Source organism: Lynx canadensis, chromosome B3 (assembly GCF_007474595.2).
Source record: "Lynx canadensis isolate LIC74 chromosome B3, mLynCan4.pri.v2, whole genome shotgun sequence".
Lineage (NCBI taxonomy): Eukaryota > Metazoa > Chordata > Mammalia > Carnivora > Felidae > Lynx > Lynx canadensis.
Window position 1 is genome coordinate 109870950 of NC_044308.2, and position 13651 is coordinate 109884600.

The 13651-nt window shown below is 41.2% G+C and overlaps 1 protein-coding gene across 2 annotated transcripts in view; it reads right to left on the bottom strand.

The window, feature by feature from the left end:
* WDR89 (WD repeat domain 89) overlaps positions 1 to 2470 on the bottom strand; it is a 38102-nt gene extending 35632 nt beyond the window's left edge. Inside the window, exon 1 of one of the 2 annotated variants that reach the window (XM_030319264.1) lies at positions 2398 to 2470. The gene's annotated coding sequence lies outside the window, so the exon portion shown is untranslated. The remainder of the gene's footprint in view (positions 1 to 2397) is intronic. The other variant, XM_030319267.1, reaches the window with a different exon arrangement.
* Between the last annotated feature and the right edge of the window lie 11181 nt (positions 2471 to 13651).

Consider the following 13651-nt stretch of genomic DNA (forward strand, 5'->3'; position numbering starts at 1 on the left):
TCCTGAGGAAAAGTTGGAGAAGTACCAACCTATGTGAAATGAACTTAGTTCATTTCACAGCAATCCGGAAGTCTTTTTCCCCCCCTTATAGCACATCCTGTTAGACTTTAAGCCACACTAGAATAGGATGTTTTACCCTTCTTTATATCCTTTGTAGTAAACCTAAAAGATGGCCCTCAAAGATACCCAAAACCTGATTCCTATAAATGGTTCCATACATAAGGAGTTATGTAACTAAAATCTTGGGAAGGAGAGATTATTTTGGATTATCTAGGTGAACCTAAATGTAAGCACAAGTGCCCTCATAAGAGGAAGGCAGAGGAAGATTTGACCACAGAAGACAGCGTGATGATGGAAGCAGAGATTGGAGTTCCGTGCTTGGAAGATGAAGGCACCATAAGCCCAAGTAATATAAGCAGCCACAAGAAGCTGAAAAGGGCAAGGAAACGAATCTTCTGCTCAGATCTTCCAGGAGGAACTGGCACTGAGAAAAGTTATGTGAGCTGAGCTATTTTCACTTTATGCTATCTATGCCCATCCAAGGTGGAATACAAACCAGATGAGTAACACACTTGCATTTATAGGAAACACTGTCCTGAACCCTGAATAAATAGGTAAGAGGGGCCATACAGGCTGAAGACGAATTTTGGAGTTTCCAGACTGGTGACCATGAGAAGACTGGAGACAGTAATATACCTAGAAAGGGCATGGAAGCTTCGCACCCTTTCTGCACACCTTGCTCTATGCATCTCTTCCATCTGGCTGTTAGGTCATATGCTTTATCATATCCTCAATAAGCTGATAAATGGGGGTGCCTCGGTGGCTCAGTCGGTTAAGCGTCCGACTCGATTTTGGCTCAGGCCATGATCTCACGGTTGGTGAGCTCGAGCCCTAAGTCTGGCTCTGCGCTGCCAGCACGGAGCCTGCTTGGGATTCTCTCTCCCTCTGCCCCTCCCCCGCACCTTCTCTTTCAAAACAAACGTCAAATGAATAAGCTGATAAATGTTTGTGAAGTCGATCAAGAGAGACACTGGTGGAAGCTCTTCAAGCAGGGGTTATTAAAGCCTACAGTGCTGGAAACCATGCAACCAAAGCCTCTGCCAGGTCATCCTTTGTTGATGATGAAGAACATCATGGACACCTCGCATTGCAAGTGTTACTCATCAAGGCAGACAACAGATGATGGAAAATCTGGTTGAAAGCATCCTGGTCTCTCTCAATGGTCTTCCCATTCCTAATGAAGTGCTACCTAAATGATTTATGAAGGCTGAGGGTTCAGTGGGATTGAAAACAGCAGACTAAATGGGGGGGGGGGGGATCTTAAAAAAAAAAAAAGGTAGTTCACGCTTACGTGATAGCAGGCTGCATATTACCACTGCTTTATACATACAGAATATATAAAAATATCTATCAAAAAAATCTATGCTATTTAATGCTAGTCTGGCCTCCACAGGAAAGAATCTGAAAAGCAGAAAGACATAGAAACTTAACATCAGTAATTTATATATTATATCCAGTCTCTAATTTGGTCCTTACAACTCTAGGTAGTAGTCATGTCTGGTATTGATTTCAATTCCGCAGTTGAGGAAGATGCGGCTGAAAAGGTGGAAGCGGCTCCTAGTCCAAGGTCTTCTACCAGATGATCTTTTACATCGATAATATCAATATACCTATGGGTCTGTTGCACTGGCTTCTGAAATAACTTCAAGCTCGGAAAGAAAACAGATGCCACATTTTACAACAGCATATTTTAATTTTATGTCCTCGCAAACCGAATGCCACACTCAAGTTTGTCAAGAGACGGGCTGAAGAAAACATGTGGACGAGTTACTAAGCAGTCTGTTCCTTTGCGTGAAAATGAGAACAGTAATACTACTACCCCTTAGATTGCTTAGATTGCTGTGTGGATTATATGAAATATACGCACAGTGCTTAACATAGCTGGTCTCACAGTCTGTGTTATATGTTACAGGACGGCTCTTCCCAAATTAAAATTTGCTTTCCGACCTCGAAAATTAACAAACTCGAGAGGTAAGAAAAGAGTGAGGCACAGGAGAAAAATAAAAACAGGCCCTGGGTACCCTTTCTTGAACACTTGGTGAACGGCGCTTCGCTTTTACCGAAAGATAACCTACAGGAGACGCTGGGGCCAGCGATCCCAAAACCTAACCCGCGTTAAGGACGGGGAGCAGGGACAGCACGGGTGTGGTCCAGGGGCTCCCACCCCGCACCAGAAGCTTCAACACGTGTCTCTCTCCTCCCAGGCCCTCCCCACTTCCCTCAGAACTCCTCGTGCTACAGAATCAGCGACTGCGGCTTTCTAGACTCAACCTACACTGTCGCCGTCCGTCAGAGACCTGCCCGTCAACGAGCCCAACCGGTCCCGGTGAAATATACCTCAACTGCAAGCCCTCAACCGGCGCGGGAGGAAACGCGAGGTCTGTCAAGGCGCACAGCGTTACGACCGGAACTCCACCCCCTACGTCTCCGATAGGGTAAACGCGCAAAGGAAAATGCAGAGCATTGGTCAGCAGCAGAGAGGCGGGCCATAGCTCCGGGGAAGCGTAAGAGGAGGGGGGAGGGGCAACGAAGTGCCAGGAGCCAGCCTCTCTCCGGATTGGGCGAAAACAGGACGACTGCGCCTGAGTAAACTCAGTTTACGTGTAGCCCCGCACAGTACCGCCCCTTTTACGTTACGTTAACGGAAGTTTCAACGATTCATTGGTTGTGATGGTTTACGCCTCCTGGCTGCGTGGCCAATAAAGGGCAAGAATAAAGCGGTTTCCGCCTCTTTTTCGGGCGACTGAGCCATTCAGTTGACTTTGGGCAACGTGACTTCCTTCCTTCTTTTGGATGCTGTAACTTCCACTGAGCCAAATCCAGGTAGAGAAATTGTTACAATGACTACGAAGATTTTACTGTGAGTAAGAAATAATTAATAGTTAGGGTCCTGAAATACCCACGTACTCTCATAACTTCTAAGTATGACTTCAGTGTTTGAACGCAAAGAAACTACTCTTTTGCACCTTTTGCGTCGGCTGTGTCATTGGCCGAAAGAGCTATCAATTTGAAAGTAGCTCTGCCTCCGCCCCAAGGAACTCTAGGATTTGTAGTCCCGGACGCTCAAGTTCTGTCGCTTTAAATGTGGTTGTTGCTGCTAGGTTCTTCCTTATGATTAACACCCGCTGACGTTTACTGTGGTTTTGATGTGTTCCGTTGTGCTTTTTATCTTTTCACTGATCAGCACCGTTAAAGCTGAAAGACAGAGAAACTGAAAAGACTTGATGTGTGTTGTAAAGATAAATAGTAGTGTGTGAAACATTTTACAGCTTGTGCTTGGGCGCTGTGCTAGATGTTCGTAAATACCGTATTAAGTGAATAGTAAGATTGTTGGTTTGTAAAAATTTTGCCATTGCCACAAAACGGTCTTTGATTTTCATATTAGTCTACATTCGCGAATATTTGAAAAGTACCCTAAATTTGGCAGTTACATATACTGTTTCGGTGTGGGTAGGAGCTGCTCACATAAATCAAGTGTTGATAGGACAAGAACTGGCTGCCGTCATGACAGGAAAATAGTGCTGTAGTTTAAAATGTTAAGCATGACCAATCTCAGAAGGTTACACGCATTGTGCATTATTCAAGATTGCGTTATGAAGTCCAATTTCAATCTTTATGGAAACATTATGTTGGTTTAAGGCAGGGTTTCGCTACATTTATTGAATCATGAACTTTCACTTCCCTGGGCCCATTTGGTAATATTACATCACTTTTGTGTTTGGCAAAAGTAAAAATCAACGTATAAATACCAAAAACTTCTCCTGAGTGGCCTTTTCCCTTTCGACATTTTTTACCCTAATTAATAGGTAATGTGAAGTGTTTAATTTGTGTAAGAAAAAAACACGATTTTATGATGTATAATAGTTCCACATTCTGGATTTAAAGTTAAGTACATTTTAAAGCCAAGCAAAAACTGCTTTTATGACTGATGTTTGGAATTATTACATTTTTGTTTTAAAAAAATCAAATTATTTTTGTCATTTTTTTGTGTGTCTTGTTTCTAAATGACCAAGAGTATCAGATTGTTTGTAAATACACCATGGAAGATAATATTTCTTTTTATTCACAGTAAATGAAGAGCCAAACTGAGTGTAATCAACATTTCTCCTTTTAATACTCTATATCATGTACTAAGTGAAATCTGTGAATATAAAAGTTACCCTGAGGCAAAAATTCAGAATTATAAGTTTTAATGCTTTCCATTATCTAGCATTTTAGTGTTATTTTTCCTTTTGCCTCCTAATTTATTACTTTTAAGTTTATTATGTATTTTAGGAGAGAGAGAGAGAGAGAGCGCGCGCGCGCATGTGTGAGTGAGGGAGGGGCAGAGAGAGAAAGAATCCCAGGCAGGCTCCACACTAAGCATGGAGTCCGACACAAGGCTCAGTCTCACGACTGTGGGATCATGACCTGAGCCAGTATCAGCAGTCGGACGCTAAACCGACTGAGCGACCCAGGTGCCCCTGCCTCCTAATTCAAATTAGTGGTTCGCATTTGGGATATAAATGAAATTCAGATGACCCAGAATAAAAAACATTAAGAACTGCAGGTGTCAAGACTACTACTGTGGTGAGGAGCAGTGTTTAACTGAGTGATGAGTCAACTGAGTGACTGAATCGTGAGCACATTTGGCTAATCTGTATTAACTGTCCTAAGTGCTCACTCTTTGGGAAGCTCCCAGAGTGTCCCACTTAAAGAGCTTAAATCATTATTTGTTGAGAATGTAAGAATAGAAATTGAAACAGGTGCCATTACTACCTGTTAAGATGTGAACCTTGGAATCCTTTTTATATAGTGTCTATATGGGAAGTAGGTTAAACAATGGCCTCAAAGGGAGATAAATGCAAGAGGAGTCTTGAGGTGCAGGAAGAGAATACTACTACCTGTTTGTATTTACTTTTTAATCTCAACTTTTTTTTTTCCATTTTTGTCTCTTAAAAAATTGTGCACATGATATAACAGTATAAACTTCTTGAAATCTAGCTTATCCAGTTTGGAATGAATGGTAAAAAAATTTTTTTACTGTGAATTATGTGATCAAAATAGTCTGGAAGTGTTAAAGAAAAAATTATTCACGATACTATTAAAGACAGGAAGACAGGGGCGCCTGGGTGGCGCAGTCGGTTAAGCGTCCGACTTCAGCCAGGTCACGATCTCGCGGTCTGTGAGTTCGAGCCCCGCGTCAGGCTCTGGACTGACAGCTCGGAGCCTGGAGCCTGTTTCGGATTCTGTGTCTCCCTCTCTCTCTGCCCCTCCCCCGTTCATGCTCTGTCTCTCTCTGTCCCAAAAATAAATAAACGTTGAAAAAAAAAAAAAAAAAGACAGGAAGACATACTTTATTCACGGGGGGCTATTGTGGTGGGGTTTTGTAATATGGGAGAGAATTGAGCTCAACTCTGAATGCATAAGTAGGAATTTATAGCCAGTGAGCAGGGTGTGGAGGTCAGTGGATGGAAAATTATGAAGAAGAAACATTGGGGTGTGGAGGATTATTGCTAGATTGAATCAGCAGTGTTCTTGCTGAAAACAGGCTAGGGTAATCAGACCTCACCTGGGGGATAGTGAAGGCGAGGAACCCAGTCAGATATGGTTAAACTGACTTAGCATTCTTACTAGAATTGGACATTATAAGGAAGGACATGGGAGCCCAAGGTCAGGCCTACTCAAAAAAAGAACACGTATATGTGTATAACCCCACAGACACTCTCCTATATACACACAAAAATATTTGTATTTGCTATTAAAATACAAAGTCCAGGGGCACCTGGGTGGCTCCGTCGGTTAAGCATCCACGACTCTTGATCTCAGCTCAGGTCATGATCTCACAGTTCGTGAGTTCAAGCCCCACATCAGGCTCTGCACTGATGGCATGGAACCTGTTTGGGATTCTCTCTCCCCCTCTGTCGCTGCTCCTCCCTCCCTGCTTGGGCTCTCTCTCTCTCTCAAATAAGTTAAAAATTTTTTTAAATACAAAGTCCAAATTATGCATAATACTTAGAAATACTTATGTTCAATCACTATACCAAGGCTCAACCAAAGACATAGAACCGTTAGGAAATACATATTAAATTTTTTGCAAGGAATTGACTTGCACAATGTTGGGGACTGGCTAGGGGGCAAGTGTGAAATCTGTAGAGCTGGCTGTCAAGAAAGGCAAACTGAAATTCTCAGGCATGAGCTGAAGTTGTAGTCCACAGGCAGAACTTCTGGAAAACCACCTGAGTCAGGCCCATCCAGATTACCCAGGATAATCTTTATTTAAAGTCTACTGATTATGAATGTTAATTACATCTACAAAATGCCTTCGCAGCAACACATCGATGAAAAACTTCAAATCACTCCTTTGAGAGTGGGGGTTTCAGGCTTGGAAGTCATTCCAGAGAACCGTGTTTGATATTGTGTCTTGTATTTGTGGGAGTGGATTAATTTAAGCATACAGAAGGTACAAATCAAACCCGCTTTTCAACTCTGGTAAAATATGTCTAAAAAGAACAGCTCTCCTTCAAGCTTCGTTCCAGCCTGCTTCTCTAACTCCCTGCCTCATTTGGCTGGCTAGTCCTTGAGACCTTGGCCTAACAGCCTGTATCTGAAGCTTCTGGTTTCATTCCTAAGCACCATATTCCTTTGTCCAACTTTTGAATCCCAGAGCTCCTTGGAGGTTTCCCAATAATATATATGTGCCTAGGCATGCATGCCTCTAACATGTAAGGAGTACTTCCTGGCAAGCTACCAGCTGTGGAGCTTTTGAAAATGGCAACAAGACTGCCATTGAAGCCAGAGGGTGGGGTGGTGATGAGGACATCCTGGGATAGGTGCCCGCTGATTTATACCAGTCACCGTGACAAATTTTTTTCAATGGTGCTATTTTAACTTAGTTTTTAGATGGGCTTTACTGTTTCTCCTTTTACTTTAGACTGATGAAAGTTGGGGACGAGGCAGGAAAAGTATTAAAACAGATAATTATGTTAATTATCTGTTAATCAGAAACAGCACCTACTGCCAAAAAACCTCTTGATGGAGTTGCTTAAAAGTGAATTGGCTGGTTTAAGCTGTATGTTCTCTTCCTGCCACTTTGACGTTAAAAAGAATGAACAAATAGTGAAATAGCACACTAAATCGAGTTGGGAAGAGAGAGAGGCCAGAGTATTTGATAAACTAGTCTTTGGGTTTTTTATTTAATTAATAATTATGATTATAGTTTATTTTACACAGACAAGTATGATTAGGATTGAAACCAACAGCTTGGGATCTAATAATTGCTAAGAAACAAGTTCACTTTTTTCTTGAATAAGATACCAAAGTACCTATTTGCTTGTGCGTATGAAGTGATTCAGAGCATATGGCCGCAAGATTAGCTCTAAATGGACATAGCTGAAGGCTAAGGTGAATGTCATTACACATTTACATCCTCATTTTTCCTCCTCCTTGCCCCCACTTTATACTAATTTTACTTTTCAGGTTACTTACTTTTAAAAACTGTTCAGTTTGGGAAAGTTCCGTCATACACAAAGGTAGAAAAAATGATACACAAACCCTTACGTATATGACCCCATTCACCCAAGTTTAACTGATGGCTAGACTTACTTCGATTGCACCCACATTCCTGTTAGATCTCCTATCCCAGACATCATTTGGCTTATAAGTATCTCTTTTTATCACTAAATAATAACAGATTTTTTTTCTCCAAACATAACCTCAATAGGCAGATATTTTAATAAGGACTGTTACTCAAAACGAGGTGTGTGATTTTGAGCAAGTTCTTTAATCTCTCTAAACCTCAAATTACTCATCAGTTGACAATGTCTCCCTTTCAGGGGTTTTCTGAAGATTAACATAACATCACTGAAACACCTAACACAGTGCTTGCCACATTGCAGACATTCAAGTTCTGGCCTTTGGTGGCTTATACTACTTGCTCTGAGAAGCTATAGGAAAAAATGACCAAAAAAAGGATGTTTGCTGAGCTCTTTAACTGTTGAAATGATCCTTGGGAAAAAATCTTTTTAATGTTTATTTATTTTTGAGAGAGAGAGAGAGTGCGAGCAGGGGACGGTCAGAGAGAGAGGGAGACAGAGGGTCCGAAGTGGGCTCTGTGCTGACAGCAGGTAGTAGGGCTTGAACTCATGAGTGGTGAGATCATGACATGAGCCAAAGTTGGGTGCTTAACCAACTGAGCCATCCAAGCACCTCAAGAATCAAAGACATTTACATGAGGTAGATCAAAGTTATGAGCGAAGTAAAGCCCAGTAATAAAAAGACAATTGATGTGAACTTATGTGAAATACAGACTATATGACTATCTTAGAATTTCTTATGTGATCTCCAACTAATGTATGTGACGATATAATATAAAAACAATTTCCTTGGGACGCCTGGGTGGCCCAGTCGGTTGAGCGTCTGACTTCAGCTCAGGTCATGATCTCACAGCTTGTGAGTTGGAGCCCCGCGTTGGGCTCTGTTCTGACAGCTCAGAGCCTGGAGCCTGCTTCGGATTCTGTGTCTCCCTCTCTCTCTGCCCCTCCCCTGCTCACATTCTGTCTGTCTGCCTGTCTCTCTCTCTCTCTCTCAAAAATAAATAAACATTACAAAAAATTAAAAACAATTTTCTGAGCTATAAAGAAATATGAAAGCCTTCTCTTTTCTTTTGTAGGATTTCTGGAACTTTCAGCCCCCCCATAGTCAAATAGCAGTGTTCTTACTCATTGTCTTCATCTTTTTGGATTCACATATTGGAATTACCTATTTACTTTCTCTTCTATTCTAGAAAAGTATTCAGTAGGAGGTTGGATTTAATTTTCTAAGCATTCTATTAAATAAATTTCCTTGCCAGATAATAGAATATCCTAAGTTGTGCTGAACATTATAAAGATAAATCTGATCATGATTACCAGCATCTTAATGTCTGAGCAACAATAATAGTGTCACATTGCAAAGAAGTCATGTTTTCTTTCATTTTAAAAAATACAGGGTAATGATGAAGGAGATAAAATACAGTCACAGCAAGAGCTGGCAGCTTGAATAAGTTTGTAATTAGATGATTACAAATGATTACAGATGATTGCCCTCAGGCTGATGAAGTGAAATTTTAGAAGAGAAAAGGAACATTAAGTAGATTAAGTCTCAGTCATGAATATATTAATGTAATTAGCATTTCCCACCCTTAAATTCAAATATTGAAAATCAATACTTGGTAGTTGCTGGTTTGTACGACAAAGTGACTACTTTGTTTTTTTAAGTGACTACTATCAATAATCATTTCCCACTGAAACTTGTAGCATGTGATAATTTTTCGTATAAATTTTTTACATTATACCAAACTATTCCTTAAAACTTACAGTACTACTCAGAGCAGCATGACCAGTGAAAAGAAAACTGTTTCTTTCAAAAAGCAAAATCATAACTACAAGCAAAATAAGTCAGAGAAAGCAAATACCATATGATTTCACTCATATGTGGAATTTAGGAAACAAAACAAATGAGCAAAGGGGGAAAAAAAGAGAGGTAACCCAAGAAACAGGTTCTTAACCATAGAGAACAAACTGAAGGTTACCAGAGGGAAGGTGGCTGGGGGGACGGGTTACGTAGGGAATGGGGATTAAGGAGTGTGTTTGTTGTGATGAGTACCAGGTATTGTATGGAAGGTATTGAATCACTGTATTGTGTACCTGAAACTAATATGACACTGTATGTGAACTAACTGGAATTGAAATAAAAACTTTAATAAAAGAAAAAGAAACCAAAAAAAAAAAAGGGAAAAGAAAAATCATAAATACCAAGTATAAGTGAGATGAATTAGAACCTTCGCCCCCCCACCCCTGGGAGAAAGCTCTGGGCAGGAGAAAACAAATCTCCCTTTTCCCTTACAGTGCCTTGCCTGCCTGTTTGATCAGAGCTAAGAAAAGGAAAAGCAAGGATTTCCAAGTTTTACTGTGTCTTTGAGTAGACAGATGGCAGATGACTCCAACGTGGAATGGTCACCATGTGGTCATTTCTTATGCACAAGACAGCCTCTGGGCAAGATAAGGAAACTGGAGGATAAAAAAATGAGGAACGGAAACCATTCTGCAAAAATATTATAAAGAACTAAATCTGTTATGGCTAGGAACTTACATAAAAATGTGTTTTATTTAGAAAATGTTTCTCCTTGATATGAAATGATTCATTCATTGAACAAATATCATTGCTTACCTAATATATGCCTGGCATATCTTAGGTCCTGAACATATAATATTAAAAAAAAGTCCCTGCGTTCATACAGCTTACTTTCTAGTTGGCAGACAAATAACTATATATTAGAAAGTATATAGTGTAATTTCAGCTAATTGTAAATACTATGCATGGTGGAATATTCAAATATCTAACACTGGTATGGCCAGCTTGTGATATTTGGTATGGTTTCACATCCCCTTGTGTTCCCTTGTATTTTCTCTTCCTTCCCCACCTTACTTCCCTTTCCTGCACACTCTAACTTCCTTGATATTGAACTTCCCAATAGAGTGTTCCACTCCCGGTTGGAACATGGGCCAGCCTTAACCCTTGTTGTGGCTGGTGTTATGCCTTGAGTTGCTGGATCATGGGAAGATCTGGGAGATGCTAGGATAGCAAAAACAGTGGATGCATCAGGTTCTGGGGCAGCAGCTATTTCCTTGCCAGTACAGAAGTAGAGCATTTCAATATTATAGCAATTGATAGAGCCATGCTAAAGTATATCTGCTGAAAATCAGCCCTGGTGCTTTGGAGACAAATAGGGAAGGCTAAGAGGATGGAGAGTGATCGAGTAATGCTGTATTAACTCTGTATTCTTTCTGAGAAGGCAGTGTCCTTGGGAAGTGTCTCTATGCGCGCGCGCGCACACACGTGGATATTTCTACAACAGTTGTCTATTGGATGACCAGAGAGAAGATATGGAAGATATCTCTTTACCCCACCATGATGGAGAGGCTTCAGTGGGGACATGAACTAGGAATGCCAAAGCCAACCTTACACTCTTCTTTTTTTTTTTCCTTTTTTTATTTAAAAAAAATTTTTTTTAATGTTTTTATTTATTTTTGAGACAGAGAGAGACAGAACATGAGCAGGGGAGGGGCAGAGAGAGAGGTAGACACAGAATCTGAAGCAGGCTCCAGGCTCTGAGCTGTCAGCACAGAGCCCGGTTCGGGGCTTGAACTCGCGGATTGTGAGATCATGATCTGAGCCGAAGTTGGATGCTCAACTGACTGAGCCACCCAGGAGCCCCAGCAACCTTACTCTCCTCTGATGAAGGCTCCTTTGTGCTGTTCTGGTCCGAATAATTCATGTTTTAGGATATTTGTTACAATGAGTTATTGTTTCCTACAGATGGAACTGGTAGGATAGAGAGAGACAGATCCTAGTGCAAGACAAAAACCTTGTGGGTGAGTGTTTTCTGTGTGTGTTTTAAGGGGAGCAGAGGTTGCTAGGAGATTCTAGGAAGTTCAGGAGTGCCCTTCTTTCTGAGGTTGATCTCTGCCCATGTATTTAATCACATGTCTGCCAAGGCCTTGAATCAATTGTATCCTCACTTTATTTTCCACCTTTTCTCCAGTTCTACCTTTTCCTTCTTCCTACCAATATGTAAGTCTCTTCCGTTCTATAGAATACTTTTACTGTGACTCTGACAACCCATGGATTTACTCCTCTTTCTTTTTTTTTTTAATTATTTTTTTTAACGTTTATTTATTTTTGAGAACAGAGAGACAGCATGAGCAGGGAGGAGAGAGAAAGAGGGAGACACAGAATCTGAAACAGGCTCCAGGCTCTGAGCTGTCAGCACAGAGCCCGACGTGGGGCTCGAACTCACAGACCGTGAGATCATGACCTGAGCCGAAGTTGGACGCTCAACCGACTGAGCCACCCAGGTGCCCCTGATTTACTCCACTTTCTATAATACTTTCTATACTGCCTCTATTTCATCTCACCTTCATCCTTCAATCTGCTGTAACATAGCTTTACTCTCTAGGCTCCCATGAAAACCTTTCTCTCATAGGTCACAAGTCAACTCTTACTTGCCAAATCCAAGGACTTTCTGTCTTTTTGTCTGAGAGGACATCCCTACCATTTGAGAACATTGACCCCTCCCAGCATCTTGTGAAACACCACTCTCCTTTGCTCATCTTTCATCCTAGTCCTTTTTCAGTTCCTTTGCCGCCTCCTGAAGTAAATGTCACCAAAGGTCCACATAAGATTTTCTCCACCTTCTGTGTTCCCTTTCTCAATGGCTGCACTGTCTCAGTCACCCACACTAAAAGCCTTAACGTAATTTTTGACCCTCAACCCTCTTCGTTCAGTCACACACTGATAGTACCTGGGGGAAGAAACCACATTTTCACATACCCTTGTTTTTCCCACTGCTAATGTCCTAACTCAGTTCCTCACGGTTTGTTCTAACTTTGCAATAGCCTCAAACCAACTTTGCATCCTCTTTCTTTCTCTGTCAGCCTCTTTTCTATAAAGCCACCAGTGTTTTAGCTTTTAAAACAAGCAAATCCTTAACTCTCCTTAAACCTTCAGTGGACTTTGGTTTTAAAAGGTGGAGTAACACAAGTTTCACTCTGTTTCCTCACATTTTCTAAAGTGTTGTAAAGGAATGAAAAAAGTTATTAACTCAGAAGGACCAAGCAAACAAGTGAGAAGAAAAGAGATTCTAGGGGCGCCTGGGTGGCTCAGTCGGTTAAGCGTCACAACTTCAGCCCAGGTCATGATCTCGGTGTTCATGGCTTCTGGCCCCATGTTGGGCTCTATGCTAACAGCTCAGAGCCTGGAGCCTGCTTCCAATTCTGTGTCTCCCTCTCTCTCTGCCCCTCCCCTGCTTGTGTTCTTTCTCTCTGTCTCTCTCACTCTCTCCCCCACCCCCCCAAAAATAAATAAACATTAAAAAAAAAAGAAAAGAAATTCTATGGATTTATAGAGGATGGAAAATGAATGGAAGAGTGGTACTTGATTTAGCATGGTGGTGGAGCTAACAATTTAAGGAACAAAAATCAGAATGGGGCACCTGGGTTGCTCAATCGGTTAAGCATCCACCGTCAGCTCAGGTCATGATCTTGGAGTTTGTGAGTTAGAGCCCCACGTTGGGCTCACTGCTGTCAGCACAGAGCCCACTTCAGATCCTTGGTCCCCCTCTCTCTCTTTCCCTCCCCTGCTCATGCTCTCTTTTTCAAAAACAAATAAAAACATTTAAAAAAAGAGAGAAATGTTCATGAAGAGCAAGACAGTTAACTCTGAAGAATCCCTCAGAGGCTCAGTACTCACAGGTACCAAGTCCACAAGATGGCATTAGACCGAGCATCAAAAGTCTGGCATTGAAATCCTAGTTCCCCTCTCCCATCCTACAGATCCTCATGCCTAAAAATGAACAGACAGCCCAAAATTACAGACATTGTAGGAAAACCTCTAACAAAAACCAAAGGGGATGTGGAGAAAATAGGGTCACTGTAGGGAACACTATAAAATAATTACTATTATAAAGAGTTTGCATCCATAAAAGAATAAGGTATGTGTATATGTGTTATATGGTGTATATTTCATAAAATGTTTAACAAGCTTATTAATAAATGTTACATATAACTGTATA